This window comes from Aptenodytes patagonicus, chromosome 9 (assembly GCF_965638725.1).
Source record: "Aptenodytes patagonicus chromosome 9, bAptPat1.pri.cur, whole genome shotgun sequence".
Taxonomy (NCBI): domain Eukaryota; kingdom Metazoa; phylum Chordata; class Aves; order Sphenisciformes; family Spheniscidae; genus Aptenodytes; species Aptenodytes patagonicus.
This window is the reverse complement of record NC_134957.1, coordinates 12,601,224-12,613,977: the sequence shown is the minus strand read 5'-3', so window position 1 is coordinate 12,613,977 and position 12,754 is coordinate 12,601,224.

Genomic DNA, 12,754 nt, shown 5'->3' with positions numbered 1-12,754 from the left:
CCCCGCAGTGTGTGGCCCATGGTTAGACTTTGCTTTTCCAGTAGAGCTCTTTGGCATTTCTTGATGTACAACATGAATCGAGCTTTCTGCTGCTCTAGGGGCAACCAGAAGAGGCCTTGGCCAAGACGCTGGTTTATTCAACCTACCACATACACTTCTCCAGCTGAATCATGCCTTAAAGAGACCCTGGTGGGGAGAAGGACATGGAGGCCCTTAGCCCAAATGTCTTTGGCCATGCGGTAAACCGAATATGTGCCAAGGAAAGGTTGTGGGCAGTTCAACCCACCCTGCTGTGCTGTTCAGCTGTTACAACAACCTCCACTGTCACTTTGGTCCACCCAAATAGCTTCCAGGCATGACTTGGGATTTACCATGGACCAGAGACCTTTGCTGCAGGGAGTTTTGATTGTGGCTACCCTGGTTTTGGAGATTTAATAGCACATAGCTGGCCATGCCACGTCACTCAGACAGTGTGACATGGGTCCAGGTGACTGTGGTCTGCTGGCAAGGAAGTTCAAGGTGTAGGGGCTTCATTTGGACACTTCATTGCATCTCCTTGGATGCATGACAAGTTATATTTAGCAACTAATAGAAAGAAGGATTTTTCTCACTGGGTAGGAAGATCTGAAATGAAGTAAATCTCTTCAAATGCAAAAGCAGAAGAAAAAACACCTGCAAGAAATGCTGAAGTTCTTCCTATTGCACTGTTTGAAACATCCTATGTTCCCCTGTGATTTTTTTCTGCTTTTTTGACTACTTTTTAGTTAAAAATATTGATGATTTACCCAAATTCCACATATTCAGTGAGGACTTTTTCCCCCCTCAATTACCACTGGGAAATAGCAGGAGAAGCAGTGACATCGTCAGTTGTTTTCCATGCCTGAAGAAGGAACAAAACGGCCTCCCCCCTTCGCCAGATTCCCTGAGCACCATCTGGATGCTGCACCAGGGACTTGCTGGCGGGACAATATCTCCAAACATATTGCAACCTTGAACAAAAAAGTTACGCATTTGAATTTGCTGCATTCAGCTGAATCCTCCTTCTTGCTCAGAGGTTCGGATGACAGAAGAGGCTTGGGAGCGCCAGGGCTTGCAGCTGCTGTGGCAGATGGATAGTTACCACGGGTCTTAGCAGTACAGGCTGCATACTTATGTCTTCCCGAGGAAGAAGCATAGCTTGTGACCTCAGCAAGAGCAAGCAAGGAAGGAGCCCACCACTGTTTTAAACCATAAAAGCTGGAACCTGAAGTTTTAACCCCTTTTGCCACCACCACCCCCCCGCCCGAGTCCTTCCTCCATCAAAACTGCACAGGGTTGGTCCCAGCCTGAAAAGATCTTCCTGACTCAGAAGACAAAAATAAACAGCGATGTGAAAAGCTTCCCTGCATTATCACTTCTCTATTTGAACCTGGAACAAGGGCCCTGAAGAGGAACAGAGTGTAATTGCAGTGTCCACAGAAAAGAAATACTAATGAAAACAGGCAGAGCCAGGAGAATTGGCGGAGAAGAGGCATAGCTGAGAAAGTATTTATTACCCCGGCACTTAGTGCTCAGGCTGACAGGTGTCTTAGGAACGCAATAGCTGGGTTTTATTATTAGGTGCTTATACTACAGCAGTGCTCGGGGAGGCGGGGGGAACCGTTGATGTGTGGCTCCTGAGGTGCCAGATGTTGGGGAGCAGATAGATGTGTTCCCTATGCCAGTCTGTAACATAGCCAGTGGGGACGGCTCAGCCCCACAGCCCCGTGAAGGAAAGGGTCCCTTGGGGTGCAGTAGTCATCTTCTGCCTTTGAAGGGTGGCTGTTCCAGAAACCTCTTCTGCGAACCACCTCCTCATGAGGTGTGGTGAGTACCCCAAAGCCAGCCCTAAGCTAGCCTTCATGAATTTGGGTGGTATGACCAGAAACCCCAGCATCAAGGTAGGGTTCCCTCTGCGGAAGGAACGCTCTTCTCTGGTTCCTTCATCCTGTAAGATGAGTAGGTCCAACACTGCATGACTCCCATTCATGGGGTTCTTCCCAGGACCATCACCGTGCTGGCTGCTTTGTAAGCAAACAGTGCTTTCTTCTGCAAAGCACAATTCCTGCTGACCGAACTCATCCATCAGCAGCTTGTCAGCAGGAACATGGTTTGAGAATTTGCGGTTGCCCCACTCCACGGAGAACACCCTCGCTTGGCAGATTTGTGGCTTGTTGGGATTCATTCTCCCTTACACTTTCATGCATTGGCAGGCTGCAGGCTGCAGGGCCCTCGCAGGGGATCCCAGGCTTCACCGCCACAAGCACACACTCACTGCAATCAGAGGTGGGAAAAAGTGGCTGTGACTCTCCTCCTGCCCCTACCACCTTCCCCTTTCATGCTTGGTGGACGGGTGATGTGTTAACAGCAGCCAGAGCAGCAAGGGGGGCTGCTTCCCAGCACGGATGTGCTCAGCTCCTTCTAGGGATCCTCAGTGTCCTTCATGGGGATGAAGATGTCCTCTTCTCCTCCACCCCTAAGCAGGCAGCAAGTGATGGGCTGTGGAGGGGACCAGGCGATGTGCCTGGAGTGGTGGGTGTGGGTGTCAACCACAGCAAAGCTCCTTCACCCCACAGCAGCAGGGAATGCCTCCCTGAGCCCCCTGGTCAGAGGAAGCAGAAGGATTCTGCTCCAGCCCTGCTCTGACCCCAGGGCGGGGAAGACATCTCCGGTGTGGGAACTGTGGGGCTCCTTGGGTCTCATTCTGGGACAACCCTGCAGTGTTACCAACAAAGCAAGTGTCTACCCTGTGTACTGCCGTGGTCCCAGCTCCAGGCGAGGAGTACCGCAGGTGGGATTCAGGTCTCCCCCTACACCCCACCCCAGGGCTACAACGGGTATTATGCAGTGGGAGGTGTGGCAGACACAGCCCTAGGGCACTCAGGTGGGACAGGGGAGTCAGCCAGCCCAGGGACAGCAGGGACCCTGGGCTGAACAGGGCTGCGTCACCCCCATCCCCACAGCCACCCTTTTGGCTAGCACAGAGAAAATGTCCCAGAAAAACAGCACTGGGTGATTTTCTTCAGAAGGGGAGAGGTGTAGGAGCTAGCTGAGCATTAGGCATTTTATAAAAGCACTTTGGGATCCCTGATAAATAACAATCTAGGAATTGACAGCAGTGGTTTCAGCAGAGGCAGTATTGCGGCCGTGATAGTCTACGGACATAAGTGAGGCAAGGCTGGTAGGAAAAAGCAGTATTTTTTTATTACACAGATAGCACAGCTGGGGAAAAGAAGCTAAGCTTTCAGGTCTACAAACTCTCCTTCAGATGTGGTGCTGTAAACTTCAGGCTTAGGCCTGGGAAGGACTGGTCTGGGCTAGCTTCATTAATGAGGGAATCAGAAAGCAAAGGCTCCTAGCTCCTATGCAGAGTGGCAAGTTGCTTATAAGGGGAAAGGTACTTCCTGGGCTTTTGTGAAGAATGGGGGAGAATAGGAGACAAAATAGTATTGCTGAATTTATTCAGAGAAAGAAAGAAAAAGCATGCAGTGATCTGGATTAAAAAAAAAAAAAAGAGATAAAATGCATATAATACAGACAGAAACCTTCTCTAAAGTCAATGCACTATTTTTTCAGCACATTCAGGTTTTACACTTGCTCAAGAAGCCTGGTAGCAGTACATCTCCAGTCTGACCCCAGCTCAACTATACATCAGCCCAGACCTGTGCTGGAAATGACCATAACTCATCAGCCCATCTCCCAGCATTCAAGGGAAGCTGTTTAGGCTCCTCTTACGATTTCTCTTTGCTATTGTGAATCTTTAAATATCTGTGCCAGACTGTAATCCCCAGTTTGACTGTAAAGCTTGCCTTTACCTTCATACTGCCTTATTACAGCCAGCTTAAATTATGAGGGGTAGCGAGACAGGGTTGATAAGGAGAATTTATTATGCTTGAATGACCATCTATAGCAACTTATTGCTGAGTGACTCCCTCTCTCTCCTCTGGAGAACAGCTGCTGCCAGAATACACTCATTTTCAAGTGTAAACCCTCAATCAACTAGGATTGGAGGACCTCACTCACATCCTCATTGGGAGGAGAGGATTGGGCTCACCTGACCATGGTTATAAAGGGAAGCATCTCTAAACAACTGGCTTGTGAGGGCCCTAGCTCAGAGGAGATGTGGAGATTGATCTGCAGGTGGCCCGGGGCAGGGGAACCCCTTGATGTCTGTCATCACATGGTGGTGGTGTGATGTCCTGGTTAAGGAGCAGAGATGTGCAGAGTTCCTTACCTTGGGGTAAGGATGCTCCAGGTGCTGGGGGGAAAGAGCCCTGGGTGTATCATGCGATGGCCATGGGGAGCTCAAGGTGGCAAGAAGCTGCGTTTCACCCAAGGCAGCAATGCCTCCCTCTTTGGGTTTCCATGCAGACAGCATAATGCAAACCAGCTTCCTGGGAGTACGCTGGGAGTCAGCATCCCTGCCGGGAACACTAGTGGCTGTCTGCTGTGATGTGCAGGTAACTGTGCCACCTCCCAGGGTGGAAATCAAGTCCAACCTGTAACAGGGCAGAGCTGGTCTACTTCTGTAGCCCTGCAGGGGTGCTGGGAGGAGGTCAGCCTTTTTGGTATTTTTTTTTAAAGAGCTATTGCTGGGGAGTTGGGTGACATTTTCCTTCATTTGCTAAGTTTAGAGTGTAATTGTTATGCTGCTTGTTTGGGCTTTTTGCAGTCCTGCTGTCTGGGGATCTCATTTGCGTAATTTTATTGGGTCCTGGCTAATAATGATGTCGCGTAAAAACAATTCATTCTGCTGGACTGAGAGTGGGCTTCGTTGTCATGGTAACCTTTGATTCGGAGACTTGCGGGAAGGAGACAGGTAAGTGCTTGAAATTGCCATATTTCAGCATGGTTTCAAATGCCTCGGAAGTCTGAGGCCCATTTTCCATAAATGAAATTTCAAGTCTTGTTGAAGTACTTTGTAAACAAAATTCATTTATTGCCTGAAGAAAATGGAGTGGAATTTAGCTGAAGAAAATACTTTTAGAAAAACTAAGGTTTCATGAAGCACTCTACAAAATAACGGGAGTTAAACACAATCAGGATGTGCTAATGCTGCTTTGTTCCCCAAAACTCAGCCCTGGAGAGAAGAGATCCTTTCCCTGCGAGGGGGAATAGTCCAATGGCCCTCAGGGCTGGCCCAGTAAGACCTATGTGCTGGGAGGGGTATAAGGAGGGACAGAAGCAGGTCTGATGGAAGCAATCTTTAATTAATTTCAAATGCACTCCCCACAAGTGTACTGTGTTTTACCCAGTCTGAATCAATGAGCCTCTCTGTTCCCAAAATTTGGGAACAATGTGTACTACATTAGTCAAAATACTCTGGAAGCCAAGATATTCACTCAGAGCTAGATATCTACACGCTTATTCGGAGATCTGATGCTAATGCTTGTGGCTTCTCTGCAAATCAAACGGGGATGATGTTAGCCCCTCTGGATATGAGTTAGTCTGAACTGGGGTTGTAGGGAGACATTTCCAGCTGGAAAGCCCTGGGCTTCTGAAGAGAGATTCCAAGTTTGGAGATGCTGTGTAAAATCAGCAAAAGCTCTATAGTGCTGGTTTTCTTTCAAAGTGAAAATGGGCCTGAAGGCCAAGGCATGCCACAAGAGGCAAAAGTCAACGTTTGGCATCTGGATCCAGCCAACACTTTGGTCAGGGGTCTTTGATTCTGTAGCCCCCTAAATATTCTCCAAGGGGACATCCAAGGATCTACGAGTGAAGTTGTTTGGCCAGACCATAGCGTGAAAGGAGAACCTGGTGCATTGCTGTTACCAGGATCTGGGTTGCAGCATTCAGCCAAACTCTCCTTGGCATAACCTATACCCCCCTGAAATGCTGTGTCTCTTCCTTTGCCTGGAAGAGGGTGGCCATTTGGGGGAACTTTCCTCCAAAGCTAAAAGAATCCCTTGGCACTTTAACTCTTGCACAGAAAAATGTCATTTTTTTCAAGCCATGTGGGAAAGGAAGCTGTTTCAGCTCAGCTGCAACTGGTGATTTGGGGAGGGAGAGGGATAATGAGATGAAACCCAGGTGGGCCTGTAGAAATCAGCTGCCCAGGTGCCAGCTTGCTGAGCCCCACAACTGTTGCAGGAAGAAGCAGAGGCACCATGTGGAGACTATTTAGGACACGGCTCAAGCAAAGGGGTCTCTGGGGCCTGGAGTGCAGGCTGGAGAGGACTGCAGCCAGTGCAGGGACTGTGGCAGAGATGGAACTGTCTTGTGCCTGTTCAGGGTCCTGCTCCAGCCTGACGGATGTTCAAAGCAGGTCCTGTGAGTTGCACTAGTCCTGACAGGGTGAGAGCAGGCTTTTGCAGCAGGATGGAGCGTGGTGCTGAGGAGCGAGCTCTGGGGGGATGTAACCCCAGGGGAGAGCAGCAAATTGGGTCTGTGCTTCTTGGGCTCGCAAGGAGCCTATCCCTGGTGTATATGGGAAGTGCCTGAAATAGAAGCATTTTGGAAATATCAAAAAAGGAGTGTTTCTGAAGGACTCCAACCCTTCTCCATGTGATTTGCTCAACCCTTCAGAGCGTTTGTTGCTTTTTTTGGTGGTGGAAGCTATTTGGGGAATTTGACCTGAATTTTTTTATCACTTTGGATGCCTAGAAATTGCATTTATTTAAAGCAAATAAATCATTTGCTGAAAAAATATTGCCCAGCTATGTGCAGGAGAAAAGGCAGGTATTCCTAAAATTAACCCAACACTAGTGCAAGTGTTTGGGCTCACAATCTGCAGGTACAGAAGAGCTGCTATACTGGGAGAGCCCAAAGCCTTGTCTAAACAGTGTCCAATTTCTGATAGCAGTCAAACAGCAGATGCTTCCTATAATCTTAGGCTCTCTTTCACTCTCATGCATCTTGCAGAGCTTCACCAGGGTACTCTCCCAGCCTCCAGCGTTCTGTGGCTCAGAGACTTGCCTGTAAAAGCCACATCCTTATGTTTAATTATGTTATCCTTCTGTTAAGGAGGCTGAGGGGTGACCTCATTGCTCTGTACAGCTTCCTGAGGAAGGCAAGTAGAGAGGGAGGTGCTGATCTCTTCTCCCTGGTACCCAGTGATAGAATGGGTGGGAATGGTTCAAAGCTGTGCCAGGGAAGGTTCAGACTCAGTATTAGGAAGCATTTCTTTAATGAGAGGGGGGTCAAACACTGGAACAGGCTTCCTAGAGAGATGGTCCATGTCCCATGCCTGTCAGTGTTTAGGAGGCATTTGGACAATGCCTTTAATAATTTGCTTTAACTTTTGGCTATGATTTTCCCCTTCCATTTGATGTCTCCTTGTGTGCTTGCATTAGAAGAGAAGGTGAACCCTTGATCCCTGTCCATCCTCTGCCTGCCTCACGTAATTATACACTTGAACTTTATGCACTATACCCCATTTTAACTACCTCAGTCATGGCTCTGGGGGCTGAGGGAGCCAAGGGGTCTGCATAGCCAGTGATCTGGCTGGGACAAGCTGTGCTGCCTGCGGCGTCTGAAGGCGCAGTGTGTTTCCTTCTGCCTATGCCTCTGAGTACAGCAGCTCCTGAGCAAAAGCTGAGTGCTGGGGAGCTGCAGCATGATGTACATGTGGCCAGTGCCCAAAGAGGCCGGGTTAACGTGATACTGGTCCAGTGCTATTCAGCTGTGTGCCTGCTGCTCAGCACCTGACTCAGGGGTTTTTGGAGTGCCTTTGGTGATGTTTCTTCCAGGCAGAGCCCCCAAGTCCCTGTGCCCATGTGCCAGGATCTCCCCGTGGCCAGTGGGATGTGCAGTGCTTCTGCAGCAGCACACTAGAGGATGGTTTCTAGGATGGCATTTCAAAAAATGGGTTCACATCAGCCTGGGAAACCCCAGAACATGCTAGGACTTCTCATGTGGTGTACAGGTTTGGTCCCCTTGCTCCATTGCTTTCCCACTGCCTGAAAGGGCTGCAGTTCTCTAATAGTCTTGCCTAGGTTGTGGTATTCACACTGGTTGTGCAAAGTGGCTTCCCAGCCAAAATTTCAGTAGCAGGAGTTGACTGTAGCCCTCCCCTCTGGGGGAGTGGTCACCTCTCCCCTTGGTCTTACAGGCTGCAGAGTCACAACCTGTTGCACTTGAGGACTCCCCACCTCCTGGAAGGAGCTATGGAAGAGCAGAGCCTGTTCTGCAAAGTGCTGCATTTTGCAGGAGCTGATTGAATGAGTATTGTCATGCTGCAGCTCTTTCCTCTGTTTGCAGCATTTGAGGTAAATGAGGCTTACGTAAATGGGGGACAGATGAGAGCTACGTGGGGGCAGTGGCGGTGCGTTGAGATGCTGTCTTCAAGCCTCCCTCTGCAGCACCAGTGGTGGCCCTCTGCCCTGACCCCAGCTTCCCTGCTATTCTGGCTTGGGCTGCTAATGATGCTGTCACAGTTCTGACGAGGCACCTCCGTCCCCATCGGCACCCCCTAGCTATTCCAACTCTCTCTTCGCCCTTGTTCTGCTCAGCAGGGGCACTCCAAACTCAGGCTGAAGGGCTTCCATGGTTTTGCTCCCAGCTGCTGACTGTCAGTCATGCCCAACAATAGCAGGGAGTTTTAATGATGTAGATAAATATTTCTTGAGAGCACAGAGTTCACTTTATTAGCGATCAGGACAGCTTTTCAGGGACAAAACATGGATTTAGAGCTTAATCCCTGGCTCCTGCTGTGTTGCAAGCACTCTCTAAAACCTTTGTGGACACCAAGGCCATTTTGGAGTTTCAAAGTTAAACAATCTCTCTCCCCCTCCTTGTAAACACCAGGAAGATTGGAGAATCAAAGCCTCAGTTGTGAATATATTCCTGTTCTTAGGTGTCTCCCTGCCTTGAACCTGCTTGTGTGGCATGACTCCAAACCTTCCTAGCTTACTTCCTGTGCTTGGGCTAGAGCTGGACAGAGAAGTTCAAAAAATCACAATCCCCCTGATGCATGGATATGTTGCAAACAAAAGGGACAGTGAATTTTAGCATAAATATTAATTTGGCTTTTTGAAACTTCATTTATTTGCCATCTGTGATTCTTCTGATTAAAAAATCATCCTATCATCTAATCAAAGACAGGAAAGGACTAGCTGGGGCTTCACCAGCTGACCCTGAGGCACAGAGATCACCTTGCAGACAGATGGACCCAAGAGTTAATCTGTGCCTGATAGGCTGAAAATGGCTTATCAAAAGTACTGGGTAAAGAGTTAAAAATTTGCCAGGGTGAATTCAACTGATGCAGTCAGACTCCAGTGCAGAGTTAACGTCCCCTTTAGAAGTGGGGGTTCAGATCAGTGAAGCCCTTGCTTTCAATTACACTTTCCTGGCCACCCCTAAACTTCTGGAAATATCCTCCAAATAGAGCAATAAGATGCTTGGGAAGAGAGAGGGGAAACACAAAAGGTAACCAATAAAGTAATCCGCAAGGAAAAGAAAAATCAGTGGACAAAAGGCTTTGCTTTGCCAGCAGTCAAACCATTCGGCCAGCCACAACAGTGTGTTCCCTTCCCATTCTTTGCACCCCAGCCCTGTGCATTTGTGGTTATTATCTCACCTGGACCAGATTGGTGTTGACATACAAAAACCCAGGGAGCTTTGATTTTCCTTGTGTGCATGGTCAAAGGGAAGGAGTCATCTGCCCCTTGGTGTCTGATTTTTTTTTTTTTTCCCCATTGTCCTCACTCTGCTTTATTCTCTCCGTACCATGGCATGGAACAAAGACTTGAATTATGGCAGAAGATGAATGAAGTCTTTGAAAACTATTAGAACAATTAGGCACTCAGGCACAGTGCAAGCAAAGGGGTCACCACTTTGAGGGCTTGAGTGCTTTGAGTTTTGGGAAGGTTTGGGCTGGCTCTGCAGCTGGTCCTCCGGAGGGGAAGCAGAAGGAGAGAAATGCAGAGAAAAGCCAGGAGTGGTGGCAGCTGCTGCCATCAGCTGTCCTGTGACTGGCTACCTTGATAAGGTAGCCTGACAGCAATCAAAGTCTTTTTTGGTTCCACTTCTCCATCCTGAGCTGGTGTGGGAAGCAATTCCCAGCCCTGCCAAGGGAGAGGGGGGGAGCAAGAGCTGGGGAAAGCAAGGAGACAACAGGACAGTGGCAACTCATGAGAGATGGCTTGCTGAAACATGGAGGGTTCCCCTGGAAAGGGAGGAACAGTCTGTATACCTGCCCCTTTCCTTATCTCCTCTGGGCAGCCACTGGGAGATGGGACAACAGGCACAGTGAGGACTTGGCTTTACCTACTGTGGCCTCTTCTAAAATGTGCTACTACTGTGCAGATCTCCTTCCATATGTGCTTGGAAAGAAAATTTTTAACATGGATGGTGGTCGATGTTAGCAGCACAGTGTTCCTCAGTGCTAAGGATACATGCTAAAGATAAGGATTATTTCTTCCATTACACAGCTGGGGAGCTGAGCACTGAGAAATCCCCTGCAGGCTCCAACCAAGACAGCTTCAGAGCAGCAAACAGCCCTAGACCATGATATTTTTCAATGGACAATGCTTCTTCACATGATGGGAGGAGGGTCTGGCAATCTCTAGGGCATTTAGAAAGCAAGCAATAGCAGTGTGGATGGGGGAGCAGAAACAAAGACCCACAGAGTAAAATCGCTGCTGGAAAAAATGCAGAGCGTGAAAAGCTAGAAAAGAGAATAACCCTAGCATAGCACTGCCATTAATTTAATGTTCATCAGATGTGATGGGAGGTGGGGTGGTGTATAGGTTTCTCTTCTGTGCTACTGTCCCCAGAGCACTCCCTTTAATGCTTTAGTCCAGGCTTGGAGTAAAGCTTTTACTCCCCCAAAATCAGACTTTGTGGCAATGGAAAATGAGATCATGACTCTCTTGCTGGCAGAATGGTGTGAAACAATGGTGATATAAAAAAATACTAATCTCTTTAGAAAAGAAAGGCCTGGTCTCGCTTGGCAGGTGTTATTTATTTTTCCTAGCAGAAGGAGCAAGAAACTGCAGCTGGAATCTCTGGTTGGCTTCCCAAGGTACTACTGTGACATGTTAATGATCTAATTCCCCTCAAAGGTGGCATTTTCACTTGTTCCCCTGACCTATAGCTGTACATTCACTGTGAAACAAACTCTCTGCTATCAGCCCTGACATCTCAGGCTTAGAGAAAAAACAAAAATAAGGTTGTGATACTAATGCAATGAATGGACTGTACACCCTGTTAATCCTTATGAGCATGTAGCTGGCCATCTTCCACATGGGCTCTTTGGGAGCAGGTCAGCATAATGTTGTTCACCTTTGCAGCTCCCACCAGCAGAGGCTGTGACTCAGGGTGCACCTGTGTGATGCTTCCTGGCCCATTTACACTCACCTCCTTCATGGCTAAAGGTGATGTTCATGCTGGTGAAACCCTTTTCTCACTCTGTAGTGCAGCTCTACCCTGTTCAGAGGAGTCACACCAGGCTGAATTGTTGTTTGTAATAGGCATGGCTTGGACAAGATGACCTGCAGGGGATGTGGCTTGCAGGATGCCCTGCCCCACAGCCAGGCTCTGGTTTCCATTCTCTGGAGATAAACTAGTTCACGCTGGTGTAATATGTGTGCAATGAATAACACAACTACAGCAAAATAGTTTATGTAAAGCACTGATGTGGGAGAAGTTTCATAAGAGGTTTCATACCTCAAAAAGGCCTTTTGTCAAAAATAGAAGCATTTTCTCTAAGAAAAAAAAATCAAGTTTCTTGCACAGTCTTACTGTCATGCTAGTTCTGTTCCTAGCTGCCATGGAGACCCTCTTTTCTCCCAGAGTGAGAGATGCTGTTATGGTCCTTTTCTGAGTGGGACAGAAAGCAGAAGCAGCTCTTTCAGGAGTGACTGGGCTGGGGACACCGGCTGCCACCCACCGGGGCAACTGGCCCTACAGCAAAGCCTATTGGGGGCTGAGCTCTTTGTCTGAGAGGTTTCGAGGGGGCAGGCTGGTTAGAGGGCACAAACAGGGGCTGTCAAGTGAGCTGATCTGGTAGGAAACAGAGTGCCTGGGGATAGGCGAGCTGCTGACGTGACCTGTGAGGGAGCAGAGATGGGAAAGCTCGCTGGGAAACGGTGTGCAGGGAAACATTTGCCTCCGCCTTGTGACCGGGTCAAGCAAAAGCAGCTCGGTGTGTGTGCTGCTAAACCTGCAGGTAAACACTGGTGTCCAGCACCAATATTTTGTTTTCCTGTGGGAAGGGAACAGGGATACAGCAAAACCCCAAACAGGCAAGACACTGGTGCTCCCGCTGCGAAGGGGCAGGGCAGCTACAGGGACGGGGAGAATCCAGGCAGAGAAACCAGGCCATGGAAATCAATGCAAATTACTTTGATCGTGGAGTTTCAAGCCCATTTGCTCTGTAGGAAGCACGGCTGTCAGCAGGGATAGGCAGTGAGAGGGGTGGGATCTCACAGCTTGCAAGATGAAATGGGGAATGTGGCAGATGCTTTTTTTCTAGCTTCAGAGGGCCCTTAGCAAGAAGCCCTTAATATCACTTTAATGGACCAAAGGGGGATGATTTCAAGCTCCAGCCCCATACCCCTATGTTTCTGTTGGTGTAAGTGGCAGCACGATGGGCAGCGTTGGTACCGCACCTGCATGGTGATGGGGCCAGCAAGTGATGGACACCAGGTGGGACTGGTGATGGGGAGGCAGCAGGGCCCCAGTGAAGCACCTCTCCCTGGGGCACCAGAGACCCGCAGGGATGCCGTCGGAGCCACCCTCCATGAGCAACAGCTAGCAATGTGGGAAGGGAGACTGTCACCTACAAGCAGGCTTT